The sequence below is a fragment of the Castor canadensis genome, chromosome 8 (assembly GCF_047511655.1).
Source record: "Castor canadensis chromosome 8, mCasCan1.hap1v2, whole genome shotgun sequence".
Taxonomy (NCBI): domain Eukaryota; kingdom Metazoa; phylum Chordata; class Mammalia; order Rodentia; family Castoridae; genus Castor; species Castor canadensis.
In genome coordinates this window covers 82,819,373-82,838,336 of record NC_133393.1, presented here as the reverse complement: position 1 = coordinate 82,838,336, position 18,964 = coordinate 82,819,373, and the positions used below count along the sequence as shown (strand labels likewise).

The following is an 18,964-nucleotide window of genomic DNA, read 5'->3' as shown; positions in this document are numbered from 1 at the left end:
TGGCCAGGATATGAACATTAGTGTGGTTCAGAAAGACCAAAACAAATCAGAAATATGGGATGGGAAAAATGAAATTGTTCTCAGAAGATGTAAAGAATTATCTGGCAAAAGTCACATCAGAAGCATTCACTGGAGAAGAAAAACAGGAGGAGTGAGATTACTAATAGCAACCCAAGAAGGATGGAGAGCTGGAAAAAAGTGGGGGCAAATTGTCAGTGAATATTAACAATGAAAAAAGAGCAGTATGGGAGCAGCAAGGGGAAAGAGACTGTGGTCTTTTATACAAGTGTGTCTGAAATTACTGTGAGATGACTGTATTCCATTTTGAGCACCTAAATAAATAAGCAATGTTGACAGCTTGGAAGGAACCCAGAGATAAATAACAAAAGTGATTGATGGAAGAAAGGGATTGATTTATGAAGAAAGATTTATGGAATGTATCATGTGGTTAAGTGATGGCAAAAGACAACATGGTACAGTTTGGAAATGATGACGGTACTTTAGATTTGAGGACAGAAATGTAAGAAGAAAAAAATACATGATAAAATAGGATAGAATGAATTAACACAAAGGAAAACATAGGGTTGAGTTTTAAATGGTGCTGATTGAACTAGTTTTAAGACCTCTACCTAGTTTGATGAAGAACTGCTCCATCACAAGTTCACCTTTAAGGTAAATGCTAAACCCATGGTCAGTTATACTACTGTAACCCCAGAGGCCCCTGAAATGAGAGTACGGCCCTAATGGGAATACATAGGACACAAACGGATCTCTTATTTCTAATTTTGTTGTTTCTTTTCTTTGACCTATACATAAACAAGCTGGCTTTTAACAGAATTCTAAAACTGATGTTGTTGTCAGTTTAATAAGGAGAAATGGCAAGAGGAGAAAAGCCTCCTTTTATTCCTATTTCAAGCAAAACTGTGGTATCATTTTCTATGCTCACATTTTACTGAATGACCTTCCCCATCCAGAAATTATGTGTGAGTGGGAAGTAAAAAAAAAAAGTCAAAGGCCTTATATAGCTTTAAAAGATATCTGCCTACTTATCTTCATTTTAGTGGACAGGATAGTATTGTTAATTAAAAAAAACTATTAGGATTTTCTCTGTAATTGATTGAAAAGACAATTTTTTAAAATGACCTACGTGAGTGGTCATGTTAGCACGATATTTTAAGACTGATGTGTAAGATAACCCAGTTTTATTCCCACTTTCTCTAAGTCACATTAGAAAATGGTGTTTTTGTTGAAGGAAAATAAGACATTCAGCGCAGAATCAAGTACAGAATAAGATAAGAACCCTGCCCAGGGTCTCCATTCTTATGAGAAAGTCTTAGGGAAAATGGGGCCACTTCAGCATAATTGTAAGTGGCACTTAGCATATTACTGGTTAAGTTGGAGAAGTGAGCTAGGATTTAAGAAGATCTGGTTGTATTGTCAATGTATCCTAAAGTGAATCCTTAAGTCTTGAGGAGAATAAAACTATTTAGTAAATGGCAAGATATATTTAAATGGAAAAATACAAGTACTCCATGGGTTAGGCTGGTTAAATTAAAGCCCAGCTCTGACTGGCATATCTATGATGAAATCATGACACATCATAACAAATTATAGTGATCCAATGTTTCATGATGTCTCTAGGAAACACATAATCATTACCTATCATTACCTAATCATTGCCTATATAGTAGATAATGATTGTCTAGCACATAGTTGGCAGCTAATAGATTTTTGTTAAATGAATGAATGAATGAATGAGTGAATGAATAATTGTGGGGAATTAGTGGCCCAAATAGAAGAAGGAGGTGGTTCAGTAGTGTTCCTAAACATCTCTGTGTGCGTAATGCACCTATAGCAGCTCTCAGTTCTGCAGCATCAGTCAAATGTGAGTATATTGTCCCTTCCCCACTCCACATTCCTCTCTCTCTCTCTCTCTCTCTCTCTTTCTGTCTCTCTCTCTCTGGTGGGACTGAGGTTTGAACACAGGGCTTCACTCTTACAAAGCAGGTGCTCTACTGCTTGAGCCACACCTCCATGTTCCTCTCTTATTTTTTTCAAGTCATGTGTAATTGTTTTCAATGTTGATTTGAATTCCCCAGGCATTTGCAGAGCTCCTACTCAGTGTTGGACTAGCTGCTGGAGACCCAGGAAGAATAAGATAATTTCTCTTCTGTGGGAGTTAACAATCTAATTGGGAAGACAGACTGACAAATTATATGTCATGGTAACTCTAACGACATATATAAACATGTCTACAACAAATTATTGTAATTCCTTGAGAAGAGTGGCACAATAAGAGTTGGTATCAGGAGCCACAGAAATACCAAGAAGAGGGTGTCTAAAGCTGGTGTCTGACACACATGTGAACCAAGTGTTGGGACTTCTTTTCCCTTCTAAGAATCCTCTTGACCTCCACATTAATCTGAATCTACGTGTGTGTATGCATTTAAAAGAGAAGATGATTCCCCGCAGACCTCATATTTTCTACCTTCCACATTGTATAATACAAGGACACCCCTTTTCCAGGGAAGTATGGCCTTTAACGTTCTTATAATTACGTGCCAGTAAAGACAAAAAGGTTTACTTAAAATTCATTTGTGACTTCTCTATGTAGTGTTAACTTGTCTGTGTTGGTCTGTTTTGATGATGTCCTGAAGAAATTATTTAAAATGAAGTCAGTCAGCAGGAATACTTGAGTTCATGTGTCAAATAAAAAGACCCACTAAAAACCTGTTTATTCTCAGCAGGATTGTAGCGTGTGAAATTGCTGCAAAATTCATTTTAATCTATTATTCTTTATCAGCATATTTTGTTGTCAGTAAGTAGTAAAAGATGGACAGGATAAAAGTACAATACAGCCTGTAGTCTGTAATACATATTATATATATATATATATATATATATATATATATATATATATATAAAATGTATACATAAGTCTACTTAGCAACGTATTAGGTATGCTGTATTCAGTCCACATAACACTGAGGTTTTTAATTTAATTTATGTTTCTGTTGACTGAATATAAATAAATAAAAAGTAGGAAGATCTTTGCACACCACTCTCTCAGTGGAAGGCAGCATAGAGATAACCTGCACTTTGATCATTTTATTTTATAATCAGTATCTTAGATGGCAGATTTAAGACAGGTTCTGTAGATTGCTGTTTGGCTTTTATTACAAAGGCCTGCTGCAAACAGGATATATACCACAATATAATATTACTATCCATCTTGTACTTCAACCACATTTCAATGCTCAATAGTAAATCACCTGTAGCTAGATACTAGGTAATGTGTTGTGTAAATTCCCCTTCCTTGGTCTCTGTATGAGTTTAAATATAAATGTATTATCTTGTTGAAGTAAAGTTAGACCATCAACTCCATTATCCACTTCAATTTTCAAAAGGTAGCAATATAGGCAAAGAAAACGTGTATCCTTCTTCCCTTTGAAACCTGTCAATCATATGACACTTCAAAGCCTAGGCCTGCAGGCTTCCCCAACATGGAGGAAGATCAGTAGGAGGACACTTTACACAGTACCTATTCAAAGAAAATCAATTAGCATAGAGGAAAGAGTAATGCATGTGGACGAATAATCACTTGACCACAAAGTTTTCATCAGAGGTCATGTCTAGCTGGAACCTTTAGTTATAGTTCTCAAAAACATTTTACTTGTTAGGAGCAACTCTTACAGTTCACTTAGAATTAATGTTATTTGTAGTTATGACATTTCTTTAGATGGCTTAATATATGTAAAGTGCATAAAGCAGTGTCTGGCATTTAGTAATGAGTAATTGTTGCCAGGGGTGATGAGGATAAGAGACACAGGCGTTTTTATCAGTCTAGGAGTCTGGAGAGACAACTGGCACTTGCAGGAACCTGAGAGTGGGGGCCCTCCTCAGATTTGTACTCCAATTACCTTGTTTGCATCACCTAGCCTTGACCTTGATTTTAATTATATGTTACTAATCCTACACAAAAAATATATAACTACCTGCAGGTTCTGTTGATATTAGAATTTACATTTAAGACATGAAGAAGAGATAAAACTGAATTTATTAATCTATATATTAAACATTCAAAATGTGCATGTTTTATAAGATAGTATATCTATACACAAAATTTGCACATACACAAGCATTGTACTATATGTAGATCATACTATGCTATATGACATTTAATTTAGGATAGTAGTATGAATATAATCACATGTTATCAAATTACTATGCATATATCATATGTGTTTGTAAAACCCCACAATAGTGCATGCTTTGTACAAATATAGAAGCCCCTGTGCTTCCTAAGGACTCAGCAATTTCAGTGTTTCCTATATGAAGGGATTGACTGTATTTTGTATTATCCAGTCTGCTTCACCCAGGCCTCCAGTTAACCTGATTTGCCAGGACCACAACCAAGCTCAAGGAAGAACAAGGGTTAGATCTTGGATCTTTTTCTAAAGTCCTTGGATCTTCAGCATCCCGCATGAATTTTTTTATTGCTTCCTCCAGTCTGATATGGCTGGAACTCAAGGTGATGGGAGGTTTTGTTTTCAGGGTGGGTCAGAAGAAGACCGGCAGTTCCCTGCAGGCACTAGGACACTGAGTGTGCGGTTCTTTGTGTGCTCACAGCTCTAACTAGGTACATTTAGAAATACATTCAAGTGTGTATGCTTACAGACATAGGCCTCTCTTCCTTTTCATGGCATTGAAGAAGACAAGGACAAGGTTGGCACTGAGATAGATCTTCTGTGTGTGATTAGGCTATTTTTTAAAGCTGATAACTGAATCCTTGTCTGAAGTCAGAAATTCCAGGCAATTGGACACCCAGACAACCTGGCAGGGGGCATATTATTATTTGTCTTAATTTTTTAATTATTTAGATAATATATGAATTCCTTCTTCAGGTAAAAATTTCAGCATACTAAATAAAGCTAAGATTCTTTTAAATAGCTTCTTACTTCCCTTCCAAGTTTGGCCAGTAAGAGCTTCTTCTACAAATTATGTATCTATATATATAAATCATTCTATCTCTCTCTCTCTCTCTATCTATCATCTCTCAATTTCCCTGTCTATTTCACCTCTTAATAAAAGGTATGCATTTGTATGTGTGTGTTGTGTGTGTGCATAATTTTATAGGAATGGTATTATTTTAGATAAAGTGCTCAGCAACTTTTTTCTCCCACTGATACCCCATCTTTGGAACTCTTTCCATGATAGTAAACATGAATATACATCTAGTTCTCTTTAGCTGCAACATATTCTATAGTGTCTTTATACAGATATATATTAGGCAAGTTATTTATCTAACTGAACACAAAGAATGAAACTTGGTATGTGTTCAGTAGGTATTTGTTGAACACATGAATAAATAATTTCTCTTAGCTGGGAAACAGAGTTGGTGGGGGAGCAAACCTCTTTAGAAATGGATACTACCTGATGTATGCAATCAAGAGTTAACTATATCCTGCACTTAGTCACAGACTAATTTCTTCACATGACACTCATAATAACAAACATTCACTAGTTGCTTACTGTGTGTCAGACACTGTATAAATAAGCACTTCACATACATTTCCTCATCTGAGATGGAGATATTATTATCTTCATTTTAGTAACTTCTGGAACTTACCCAAGCCTCACTACTAGTAAGGGATGGGGTCTGCTTTCAAACCCAGACACCAATGCCTTAGTGATTCTGTACTCTGGTCTTCCTGTAGTTTTACAGTTGAGAGAGAGAGAGGACTTTTTGTGTTCTCTGCTTCTGTTTTTATTTCTTTCCTTCTCCATTTCTAAAATATATAATGTGAAGAAAGATTGGCTGGGGATAGGAAACAATGGACAGAGAGGGTAAAAAATGAAGGTTACATGTAAGCAAGTGGAAGAAGTGAGAGTAATGTATAAAAAGGGACCTAAGAATTCTGCAAATTTCAGAGCAGAGAATCCAAGTATTACAAAATAGACCTGGTAATTTTTGAATAATTATGATGTATAATGTTTATACCACTGAACATTTAAAGACAAGTTAGTAAGGGAGAGCAGGTAGCATTTTGCTAAATGGTAACTTTTAGGAGAGTGAAGGGGAAGGAAAATGTCCTAGAAAATCACGTGGCTTATGGTGGAGTGTTAGTTCCTCGTTGCTGCTATAAAATACCTAAGCAAAGGGACTTAGAGGAAGGAATTATTAATTTTGGCTCATTGTTTCAGTCCATCTTGATGGGGAAGGTGTGGTGGAAAAAGCAGCTCACATGATGGTGGCCAGGAAGAGAAAGAGAGAGAGAGAGATAGAGAGATAGATAGAGAGAGAGAGAGAGAGAGAGAGAGAGAGAGAGAGAGAGGGAGATGCGCTAGCAGCTTTCTTCCCCTCCTTTCATTCCAGATGAACTATGGAAGGTGAGAAGGTGTCATTAAGATTCAGCCCTCTGGGTCTGGTAGTTCAGAAAGGGATATCTCAGAGTCAGAAGGGGAAACCAGGCTTCTTCTCTGTATGACTGGTTAATTAGTACCCTAGCTTTGGGGTGGTGGAGCTTAGCTAATGGGAGGCCGCTGACTGTGGAAGGGAGCTATGGACAGGGCTTTGGAGATTAGAGTCTGATGAAGAAACCAAACTCAGTATTAGTTGGGCTTTGTATGCCCAAATGCAAGGTAGTCCCTTCTGCAGCATCATTACCTGCCTCTTGGCCTCTGAATGAATTATAGTGGTGATAGAATTTGCTCCTTCAAATGTTGGTAGAAGCCTAGATATTTTATTCTCACAAAAAACAGCCTTTGACCCATTTTCTTCCCTTTGGTAGAATGTGAAACGGTTCTGGGGGACTATCCTTCCTGCCCTACCACACCAGCTTGCTCCACCTCCACTGCCCTTAACCCCAGGCTAAGTATGACTTCAGTTACTCATCACCATCTCTCCTCATCTTGAATTATGTCCCTTGGATGAACTCAGATCTGTCAACATTCCCTTATGCTGTAACTCCTAGAAGTGACTACAATAAACCAGATAGTGTGTCCAGTGATGGCTGCAATGGGATTATTATTGTCCTTGGTGTAAACAGTCTTAATAATGTGACTTAAGACTGCCTAGTTTTTAGCACTGGCAGTTAATTGCAGTTACAGTCTGGGAGTTTACAGCTGTTGCACTCCCCATGCCAGTAAGATCTCCTTAGAAGTTCTGATGGAATGACTTTTCCAAAGTTTGTGGGCCAGTGTTTTGAGTGGTAGATTTGGGGGTGGTTTTATTTCAATATTAAAAATGAATAAGTTAATTATATTGCATGATGCAATAAACATGTCATAAACATGGATTATGTTTGATTCAATTCTATATATCCAAAAGAAAAATAAGTTATATATACAGACCTGCTCTATAAGGAGAAGGAAGGTCAGTTGTATGCCTGTGTTCTGCCTTCCCTACATCTTCCAGAATTCTGGATTTCTACCCAAAAGTTAGGAAAATTACTACTAATAGTAGTTTTAATCACCTACAAAATAGTAGTTTAAGTCATGGAACCTAAAATGAACTTGAGAGTTTCCTCATATCTAGCCAGTGACCAGCTCATCCCATGAATTGTTTGCTGTATTTACATATTTCTCTCTGGTTGCTATTTAAGAAGGTCCCTAAACATAGGAGTGACATTCTCTCAAGCTTATTTCTGTTCGGACTTGAATGGGGAGTCAAGGTTACCAGTCCTATATTCAGTAATGAAGTTGTTCATGCCCTTCTTTTAAAACATTCTCTTCTGGCCTTTGTGAGGCTAACCTCTCCTGATTTTCCTCCCAGCTGACTGCACCCCCATTTGAACTCTTTCTAGTCTCTTCCCCACTTGCATGTATTCTCTCTCTAGGTTACCTGATTCATTCCCACACTGATGGCTCCCACAAGTGTAATTAGCACTCACATCTTGTCCCTGAGGCCCAGATTTATCTGTTCAAGTTAGATGACATAAGTATTGCAAACATAAGTTATTCTAATGCTAGCTCTTGATCTCCAAGTGTTCTCAACTTCTCATCTCACAGCTTTTGCTATATTAATGAAAGGTATTGTCACCTATCTGGTTTCTCTATCCCTTAACCTTAGAGTTATAATTTTGAGACAGTGTCACATGTTGGTGAAAGGCCATACTTCATGGGTTTACATTTCAGCTCTACTGTTTACTAGCTATTTCTTGCCTTAGTTTCCTCAATTGTAAAATGGGAAGATAAAAAATATCTCATAGAATTGCTGTGAGAATTAAGTAAATTAAAGCATGTTTAAAGTATAAAGTTAGTGTCTAGCTATAGTTAATGTTCCATAAATGTTAGCTCTTAGTGGACATGCATAGCCAGAGACAAATTTATGTGCATTGAGAGAAGCTAAAGCTTGTTCAGGCCTTTTTAAGGTCTTATACCTAATTTTATATTGTATTTTTATAACTTTTTAAAACAGGACTCATGAATTATATAAGTTTCAAGGTCACAAAACTTAAGTCTGATCTTGCCTGCACTCCCCCTAAATGCCTCCCTAAAGGTGCCCCCTGTTCCTTCTCTCACTTGCCGAAACCCTGGATAGGCTGCTCCTGTCTGGACACTTATGATAAGTGATCTTTTTGTCTCTGGTATCTCCCTGGTTAATCCATCCTTGAGCCAGCGTTCTCTCTCCTAAAAGCAGATATGACCATTTTATTTCCTTGTTTAAGTCTCTTCAATGGAATATTGCATAGAAATTGATAAAAAAAAACAGATGTACACTTCTATACACTTCTCTGTATGTGTTATACATTTATAAAAATTTTACTTTTAAAACACTTCTTTTCCTATTGTCCTTAATATAAAATTCATATTCTTTAATATGGACTGGTAAGGTCAGGTTATGAGTGGTCAACATTGTGGGTTGGTTGTCCACTGTAATCTATCCCATAAACAGTTCCAGCCTCTGATCTTTTTGAAAGGTCCCTGTTTTGTTTAGTCCAGTGCAGACAATTTTGGCAGTCTGTAAAACCTAGACCCTTTTCTAGAATAATCTTTTTTTATATATGAACTGTGGTTATCAAAATATATTGTAGGTCAGTAATACACGTATCCCCCACACCCTTTTTGAGACAGTCTTGCTGTGTAGCTGAGGTTGACCTTAAACTCATGATCCTCCTGCTTCAGCCTCCCAAGTACTGAGATTACAGGCATGAACCAGCATGCCCGGCTCATATATGTATCTCTTTATTAATAGATTAAATATTAAAGCTGCAAATTTGAAATGTAAGTGTTAAAGTTAAGTTTAAATTTTTAAAAGATCTATCAATATCAAGGTTGTCATTGTTTAGTGGCCTTTGAGTTGCCTTGTCCCATGTCTTGATCAAAACACAGGTGTGAAGACTGAAAATTCCAAAGGGAAGGTTATATAACTATATTATGATATGAAAACATCTGTGATTGTTGTGCTAAAATCACATGCACTGCTATTACTTCTGTGGTTTTTAACTTATCGAATTGAAGGAAATAAGATTTTTAGTTAGAAATTTCTGTCAGAGAGTGCTACAAAATGAAGATGGAATGTTTTCCCATCTCAATTCACAAATCTCCCTGAATTCTGACCCAGACGTTCGTGGTCCTACATTAAGAACCTCTCGTGGGTGTTCCTAGGTCATGTGATCAGGCCCATAGGGTGAAGGGCAATGAACCATTCATAGTAATTCCATTCCAGGGGTAGTTTTAGATATTGGCTACATCTGACTAAGGAGAGAGTCACAAACCAGTTGGGAGAGAGGAGGAGAGGGAATGAACGGGGCAAAACTTCTGGGTAAGGGTTTACTTGCTTTGTACACATGCATGGAATTTTCACAGGTGTATTAATGAATTCTAAATAAATAATAAAACATTTTTCTTTAAAAAAGAAAGAAGCCTAGGTTAAAAAGGCCATTGATTGGACTGCTTTCAAATTCCTTTTTTTTCATTTTTTATAAATAAAAAATATCCCCCTTCCCCAAATGAATCTACCCACTCCTGGGGCCACCTGCCTTTGGGCCTCATTTTATACTTACTATATTTATAATAACATATTTAAGTACATTATGTTTATTATGCATAATACACATGTTCACGTGTTTACTGTGTTGGGTAATAAACTTCTTCCTGTTTGAGCTCTTTTTAATGAGTCTTTAGCATTAGGCACAGAAAACATCTGAACTTGCACAGGCTGCATCATGTGGACCCTGCCAGTCTTTCTAGCTTCATCTCTCACCACTCTTCTTCCCCCAGCTCTTTGCCGGTGCTCTAGGGCTGCTGCCTGCCCCCTCTGTTTGAGCAGCTCTTTTCTGAGCCGCCATGTTGTTTCTTTAGACACACTTGTCTGACTCTTCATTCTAAATTTTATGTTCTCTCTCTCATACACATTCTTACTCCTTTTACTTTCTGTTTTTCCATTATTCCATCACAACTTGCACTTTAAACATATTTTCTTGGGTTTATTTATTTAGTTTCTCTTTTCTCATTAGAAGTTCCATGAGGGCGGGATCATAAGGTCATTGTAATCCAGCATTGGTACAATCAGGACACATCTGTTGAATGAATATTGGCCTCCTCTCAGATTCTCTTCTAGTGCTCACAAGAAGGGAAGCTCTAGCTCCCTGGGAGTGCAGAAACCACCTCAACAATCCTCTAGATTTCTCTTAGTGATTTGGCATTTTAAGCAAATAAAAGCCCAACTCAGTGATCATAAATTTCATGAATAATTGGAGCAGTAAGCAATTAAGCCATTAGGGTAAGACAGTTTAACTGAGTAAATGAATAAATGACAGCTAAGTCAGCAGGATAGGTAGATTATACAGAGGAAACCTACTGATTTTCAGATATCAACGTATCCATGACTTCACTAAAATTTACTAATTTTGGTTGTATTAGTATATTCTAATATTGTCTGACATTGGAATCTATAATGTGATGAATATATTCACTCACTCTTTCAACTGTTATGCCTGTTTCATTTTTTTTATTACATTGTCCAAGGTGTCCAGATCAATGTAAAGCAATGGTGGCCCTATCAGTCACTTTTATTTTCATCCCAATTTGTTTTTCCTTAAGACAGGGTCTCACTATGTAGCCCAGACTGGCCTCAAACTTGTGATTCTCCTGCCTCAGCTTCCTACTGCTGGAATTACAAATATATACAACCATGCTCAGCCTATTTTTTTCCCAATTTTAATAAGAATGTCTCTAATTTTTTTTGCCTGGGCTGGTCTGGACCACAATCCTCCTACTTACGCCTCCCACATAGCTGGCATTAGAGGTGTGGGCTACCATGCTGACATATTTATTCTGATGGGGTCTTGCTAACTTTTTTGCCCAGGCTGGCCTTGAACCATGATCCTCCAGATTTTCGCCTCCTAAGTAACTAGGGTTACAGGCATGAGCCACCATGCCCAATGAGGAAAGCAGAATTTTTTTGCAGGGGGCAGTACTGGGGTTTGCATTCAGGGTCTCGTGTTTGCTAGGCAGGTACTTTGTGTATATTTCTAAAAATCATATTAAGGAAGTATTTTTATATTCCTTAAAGATGGTCAGAAACATAAAGAGATAAAATTTACTTGTTTTTTTCGACACTCTATGAGACTCTGGTCTAGTTTCACACATAAAATCACACTTATGACAGAATTTGGCTTCCTCTTTTATCTTGTCTTATCTCATTTTTCTCTGTGACTGTTAATGAATATCTGATTTTCTGAGTAATAGAGCTAAGGTTTCAGAGATGACGAAAAGGACTTGTTGGGTGACCCACACAAGTATTGGGCATTACAGCAGTAGAATGATGGCTGAATACGTAACTGCTATGTGCTATGACTTTCACACTCCTTAAGATGAACTGGGGTTTTACTTATTTTTTTAGGACATACTACATGCATGTAGCTACTACTGAATGAGTGCTTATTAAATGTCAGCCTTATGCAAATTACTTTTTATTGATGTTCATTTAATCCTCATAATATGGTCTTTTTCCTCTTTTTTAAATTAACATGTATTACTTGTACAAAGGGGTTTCACTGTGATAGCTCCACATGGCAAAATGGAGTCTTAAAGGAATTTATTTGCCTCAAATAATACAGCAGATATTTGGACCTGGCAGTCGACTCCATGTCCTGTGCTCTTGCTTCTTCCTATGCTACCAATAAGCCACATTTTATTTTGAAATCTATTGGAAACTAATTACCATTACTGCGAGAATCCACAGGAAGACATCAGTAGATTGGAACCAATCTCAAAATGCAATGACAGTAAATAAGCATAACTATATTTCATAAAATATTGGTCTTTTAAAACATTTTATGAAGTGAATGATATTCAAATGAGAGACTTGCATGATAATTTCTCCTTTATTTTAACATTTATAACAGATGCTTGCCCTAAAAATCCCTTTGTTGCTAGGAAGATAATTATTATCAGAACTTTCTTAGTAATGAGTTTGTATAATATTTCAAGTCTACACCCACCCTGAAAAGATTGTCTAGAATTTCTAACGTAATATTATTGTCCTGAGTTATGGTAATGAATTCACATTTGTTCATTATCATTTATACTCACTATCAGCACATTATCAAAATGAAGTCAGAGTGTTTACATTTCCATTACCATGCTAAGGTTTTTTTAAAAACATTTAGAAAACAACAACCTCCAAACAACTGGAAACTGAACAAAACATAGTTATTACCCAGATTTAGATTCTAAAGGGACAAAATGATCTCATAGAGTCTGCTACTTAAAACAATGATAAAATTCCAGTCAGCATAATAAATGATGAAATCTGCTGAAATGTAATAAAGTCATAAAACAAAACATTCACCCTTCGGAACCAAAAAAATCATGGTTGAATTAATATTTGGGGTAATGGCTTTGAGAAATTGATTGCAAGAATTTTTCCCAAGTGCTTACTAAACCTCACGGTCTCATATGATACTCTTGTCAACATTCCACACTGAACTCTGTCTGAGCCAGCTCAAGTCAGTGAGTGGCTGTTACAGATGCATGGAACAATGTCACTGTTCACAGTCATGGCAAGGAGTGCCATTCTTCCCATGGGGCCTCCAAGGTCATCTAAATAGAGGAATCGTGTCCTTATTGCAGGTTAATTTACTCTGATCAAATTAATTTTATGGAAATTAATTTATCAATATGATCACAAGAGAATAAATAAAAAATTTAATATTTTAAGGAATATTCTCCCACAGCACAACAAATTTCCTTTGAAATTTATTAGTGTATTTATTTATTTATATAGTAAAAGTGATAAAGTTTATTAGGAAAGGAGTTTACTTTTTTTTTTTTTTGCCTTTTCTATTTGCTTTATTGTGTGTGACACAGAGCCAGAGTCTGTAACCTCCCTCACCAAATCTTCTCCAGCACCAACGACCTCTCCCTTTCTTCCCCTCCCCACCTCTCCTCCACCATTGTGCACCATTGCTGGAATTGGGGTGCCTGCAGCAAGCCCCTCAGTAGGTGCTCTGGTAGACTGAGGTGTGGTTCTGGGAGTCCGTGACGATCAATGGGTTGTTGGAAGACAGGTCACAGCACAAGATGGACGAGCACTTGGGGACCTGGAGGACCTTCGCTCTGGTGGGCATACTGTGGATGGTGACCAGGCTGTCCATCCGGACGCTCACCTAGCACTGTCCATACGGGGAGAACTTGAGCCGGAGAACTGTGTGATCCTTACTCCCCACCATGTATGCCTGGCCACCAGTGGTGGGCTGCAGCCAGTGCTGGCTGTTGGCCGGGCCCAGCACCACCCAGTCTTCCTGGGAAAGAGCCTGGGGACAGGCTCGTGATCATGATCCAACGTGTACTCCAGGGGCTCCCGTGCTGTCCACAGGTCCCAGCCCCGCAGAAGGGTATCCAGACCCCCTGTCCAGATGCTTTGTTCTTTGACCACGATGCTCTTGGCACCATCCAGGTGGCCGGAGAAATCCCTGACCACGCTGCAATCCCGCAGGTCCCATATCCTGACAGTCCCCTCGGTAAAGCCTGCTAAGGCTAAGTTCTTGTCCACTTTGGCAGCCAGCGCCTGGCAGAAGAGACCCTCACACGGCAGCTCGTCCTTCACTTGCAAGGACGGCGCTGACAGGTCCCACATGGTCACGCTGGCCAGGATGTAGCCACCCGCCAACAAGGTCCTGCAGTTGGAGGTCAGCAGGCAGGAGTGCAGGTAGGCCCTGCAGGTCTGTATGAGTGGCAGCAGGTGGCTATCGGGGAGCTTGTCCTCAGCCACCTGGCTAACCAGGCTGCATACCTTGATGCCAGCCTTGCTGCAGGTGAAGGCATGACACGTAAAGCTGCTCATGGCGGTGGCCAGCACCGCTCCCCGTGTTTCAGCACATGCATCTTTTGCAGCTTGTACGGGACAGCAAACCTTTTGGACACCCAGTGTCCAGCCTATTCCATATGTCTAACCTTAGGATAGGAGATTTAGGAATGAAAGGGCACCGCCGGCCGGCTCCTGGGCCTCATAGGGCTGGGAGTCACCTTCTTGGGAAGCCTCAAGCTGGATGGGCTTGGCCAGAATGGGGGTCATGTTTTCGAATTGTCTTCATGCACGGCTCTGGTTCTGAGTCATGCAGCCCTAGGTCCAACCTCTCCAGGACCAGCACAGCCTCTGGAACTTTAAGCTTCTCTTCTAGATCATGGATCCTGGTAAAAATCTGCCACAGGTGGTGGGTAAGGACATCTTCCCAAAACTGAGACTCGCAGTCCCAGCCCATTGGCAGGTCCTCTGCCTCTGGGGTCCACAGCAACCAGCTGTACAATTCCTCCATGTACTCCTGGCAGGTCCTCTGGGAGCTGGGGGAGGGGGGCTCAGGGCTTGCTGGCTCCCCACAGCCCTCCTGGGCTTCTTTCTCAAGTGGAAACTGGACTATCTGGAGCTCCATAGATGGGGCATACAGGAGTTGACAGCAGCTCTCTTCCAGCTGGAAGAAGTTTGCTACCTGCTTGTGATGTTCTTGAAGATGCTCCTGCATATGCTTTTGAGCTGAAACAACAGAGATCACAGGTATGGGTGAGGGTTTGGTTTGAATGCTGTGTGCTTCTCTGCTTCTCTGTGTGACCCTGGGTAATTCAGGAATACACTTTCAATAGACTGAAAGCGGGTCATCTCTAGAGAGAGAATGAGAATGACTTGTTAGTGCGTTTAAAGCATGATTTGACTTACGAAAAATATTAGAGACAAATCTGTTGTATAAAATTCTGTTTTTAAAATTGAAATCATTCAACGTGAATAGTGATTAAGTCCCTCCCTTGTGTGGTTGTGGCTTCAATGCTTTAACATAAGTTTCTGTAGTTAATTCTTACAATTATGTGAGGTAGAGATGATAATTCCTAACATAGATAAACATGTTAGGGATCACAGAAACTAAATAGAATACAAAACTGAATCTCAGTTACTTTTGCAGTCTACATGTTCAGTAGAGGGCTTGGTGATGGTGAGAGGAAGTGTGAAACAGGCAGCAAACATGGTAGAAATTAATTAAAATACAAGTGTTCCAATTCCAATTCCATTGTTCTTTCTACTACACCCTCCTGCCTTTGGTAGTATTTCCTTATGGCAGTAGTGAACAGAGATTTCAACAAGTAGAGCCAACTGAAATGAAAGTTAGGGAGTCCTATCTGAAGCAAGGTGGGCCAAAGACGTGTATAATGCACTTATGCTGGAATGAGAACACCTTCACAATTCTGTTTTCTCACTGTAGTTACAACAGCAAAGGAGAAGCCATTAATTCAAAGATGAGACTGATTTTAAAACATTTTTATTAGCAAATATTACTTGTACAGGGAGGTTTCATTTTGACATTTCTGTATGTGCTTACAATGTACCTTGGTCAGGTTCATCTCCACCATCATTCTTCTATATCCCTTTCTCCCCCTATTTAAAATGATTTTAACAGGTTTCATTTTTCTATTTGCATACTAGTATATAAAGTATATCAACTATATGAGTTTTGCTTACAGAAGTGGCTAAAGTGATCCATGAATAAATAAAGTCCAAAAGACTTCTATTTCTAATGATGGTAGACTAATTTGAATCAATGTTCTGCTAAGAACGATTAGAAATGCTGGACAAGACAAAATATTTTTGAAAATATTTTTGAAAGAATCAGACAGTTAACAAGATAGTAAGGAATAATTGTCTAGGATGTGGAGGAAAATGAGAACACAGGGAGGTGAGCTCAGTACCAAAGGCCACTTTTTCTGTGGGGGCATTTTTCAGTTCTGGGGAAGTATCCAGAAATTGATCAGTATTTTTGAAATCATCCTGGGGCTTGGGTAGAGATTGGAGTCCCCAGCTTGCCAAGGCATTTTTGGTCCTGGTAAAGCTGTTTTAATTTTGGCAGGATCTTGAAAGTCTATACTTAAAATACAAGGGTAAAATCAAAGTATATAGAAACCTTTAGAGTACAGTTTAGTTTTAAATCATTTCAATTCTTGAAGTTGCACTGAGGTTGTCCCAAATTGCTAGTGCCTCCAGCTACCTGGTTAAATTCCTTTGGTGAAAGAAGCATCATCCTTGGTCACAAATTGGTTCTATGAACAATTCAGTAAATACAGTATGTAGCACCTCTGCCACAAAAAAAAAAAAATGAAAAATAAAACTGAAAAACTGGTACACAAGGTGACAAAAAACCAAGTTCACAAGGTGACAAAACTATAAATAAAACCCTCTATTAAGCAGATAGTAGAAAAAGACCCACAGTAGCTCCATATATAGTATACTTAACAGGCACAGATATTAAACTATGTATGCATACTATGTTTAAGGATATATGACAAAACTGAAAATTTAAACACAAAATTGAATGCTATCTGGTACAATAAAAAACAAAAATAAAAACTAAGACTACAATAAATGTACTTTAGACATGGGTGTAGGGAGAATTAGAAAACTGGAAGATAAGTCAGAGGAAAATGTCCAAAACTATCTTTGGGAAAAATATGGGTGGCTAGTAGATATAGAGCACAGTGAGAAGCGATAACATATATGTTATGGGCGTTTCAGAGGATTAAGGAGAGAATTGCAGTCATTAGCTAGAATAATATTTGAAAACACAACGACTAAGGACTTTCTAAAACTATTGAATCAAGCAACACATTCTGAGATTATCTGGGACCACAGGGAGTAAAAACAAGCAAACAAATGAAAAACAATCTAGGCACAATAAAAACAAATGAAAATCAAGCATACATTTTAAAAGAATGAATCCTTTTCATGTATTTACCCACATGAAAATCTTTGCTAGTGATTCAGCTACTCCCTGTGGAATTCATCTTTTGTGATGCTGAATTTGACTATTCTGTCTTTGGGTAGTCTTTGAATTTAGTAGGTAAATTTCATTGCTTTTATTGGGAATGCTAACATTTTTTTCTTGTAGTAGGGACTGGGAGAGGAATATTCAGGAGCTAATCAAATTAGTTGCTTGAAGATTAAGGTAGCAATTCCATCATCCCTAACCATGTAGAGAAAAGAGGAAGAAAGGTGTTAACAAAGGTGGTATTGTTTCAGTATCTGTGGTGGGGCTCACTGAGGAAAAGAGATTATCTAAACAAATTATTTAAGATTTATTAACTATTTCCCAAACAGAAAAAGATTGAAACACATGCAAAGTAGGACATTTAAAAGTATGTCTGGTATGGACTTTCACATCCATAAATTCAGCACTTGTGATGCTGAGGCAGGAGGACAGTGAATTCAAGACCAGTCTGGGCTACATAGTGAGACCTTGTCTCAATTAAAAAAAAAAAAAAAGAGATTCCAAGATGGCGGCTAGAGGTAGGAAGCAGAAAGCGACCCTCCTATAGTGAAATCTTGGAGAGACGCTGGAGACACACTTTGCAGGCATAATCACTGAGAAGAGGCATAACTTTGACCCTTCCACATCTCCATCCGGTGCAGAGAATCTCCACTTCACATTAAACAGAGAAACGAGGAGGGCCCCCGGGGCCGCCAGTGGCCGGTGCCCATACGGCGTGGGAAGACGCGGACCAGGTGAGCTTTGTGGTACCGCAGTAGCCCCACAGACAAGCCTGGGCCAGAGCAGCATAGCCCCCTGGACAGACTGACCTCCACCCAGAAAAAAAAAAGAGACCACTCTTGGGGATATACCCAAAAGACTGTTACTCCAGAGGCACCTGCACATCCATGTTTATTGCGGCACTATTCACAATAGCCAAGTTATGGAAACAGCCAAGATGTCCCAGCACTGACGAATGGATTAAGAAAATGTGATATCTATACACAATGGAATTTTATGCAGCCATGAAGAAGAACGAAATGTTATCATTCGCTGGTAAATGGATGGAATTGGAGAACATCATTCTGAGTGAGGTTAGCCTGGCTCAAAAGACCAAAAATCGTATGTTCTCCCTCATATGTGGACATTAGATCAAGGGCAAACACAACAAGGGGATTGGACTATGAGCACATGATAAAAGCGAGAGCACACAAGGGAGGGGTGAGGATAGGTAAGACACCTAAAAAACTAGCTAGCATTTGTTGCCCTTAACGCAGAGAAACTAAAGCAGATACCTTAAAGCAACTGAGGCCAATAGGAAAAGGGGACCAGGAACTAGAGAAAAGGTTAGATCAAAAAGAATTAACCTAGAAGGTAACACCCACACACAGGAAATCAATGTGAGTCAATGCCCTGTATAGCTATCCTTATCTCAACCAGCAAAACCCCTTGTTCCTTCCTATTATTGCTTATACTCTCTCTACAACAAAATTAGAGATAAGGGCAAAATAGTTTCTGCTGGGTATTGAGGGGGGGAGCGGGAGGGGGTGGAGTGGGTGGTAAGGGAGGGGGTGGGGGCAGGGGGGAGAAATGAACCAAGCCTTGTATGCACATATGAATAATAAAAGAAAAATGAAAAAAAAAAAAGAGAAACTGAGTAATAAGCAATAAGAACAGTTAAGACAAGCTGGAAAGAGGGTGGGGTGCCCTGAGCGCTGAAGATTGGGGGA

The 18,964-nt window shown here is 38.8% G+C and overlaps 1 pseudogene; it reads right to left on the bottom strand.

Annotated features, from left to right (window-relative positions):
* Positions 1 to 13,445: 13,445 nt before the first annotated feature.
* Positions 13,446 to 14,969, bottom strand: LOC109697091 (transducin-like enhancer protein 6; annotated as a pseudogene).
* Positions 14,970 to 18,964: the final 3,995 nt, after the last annotated feature.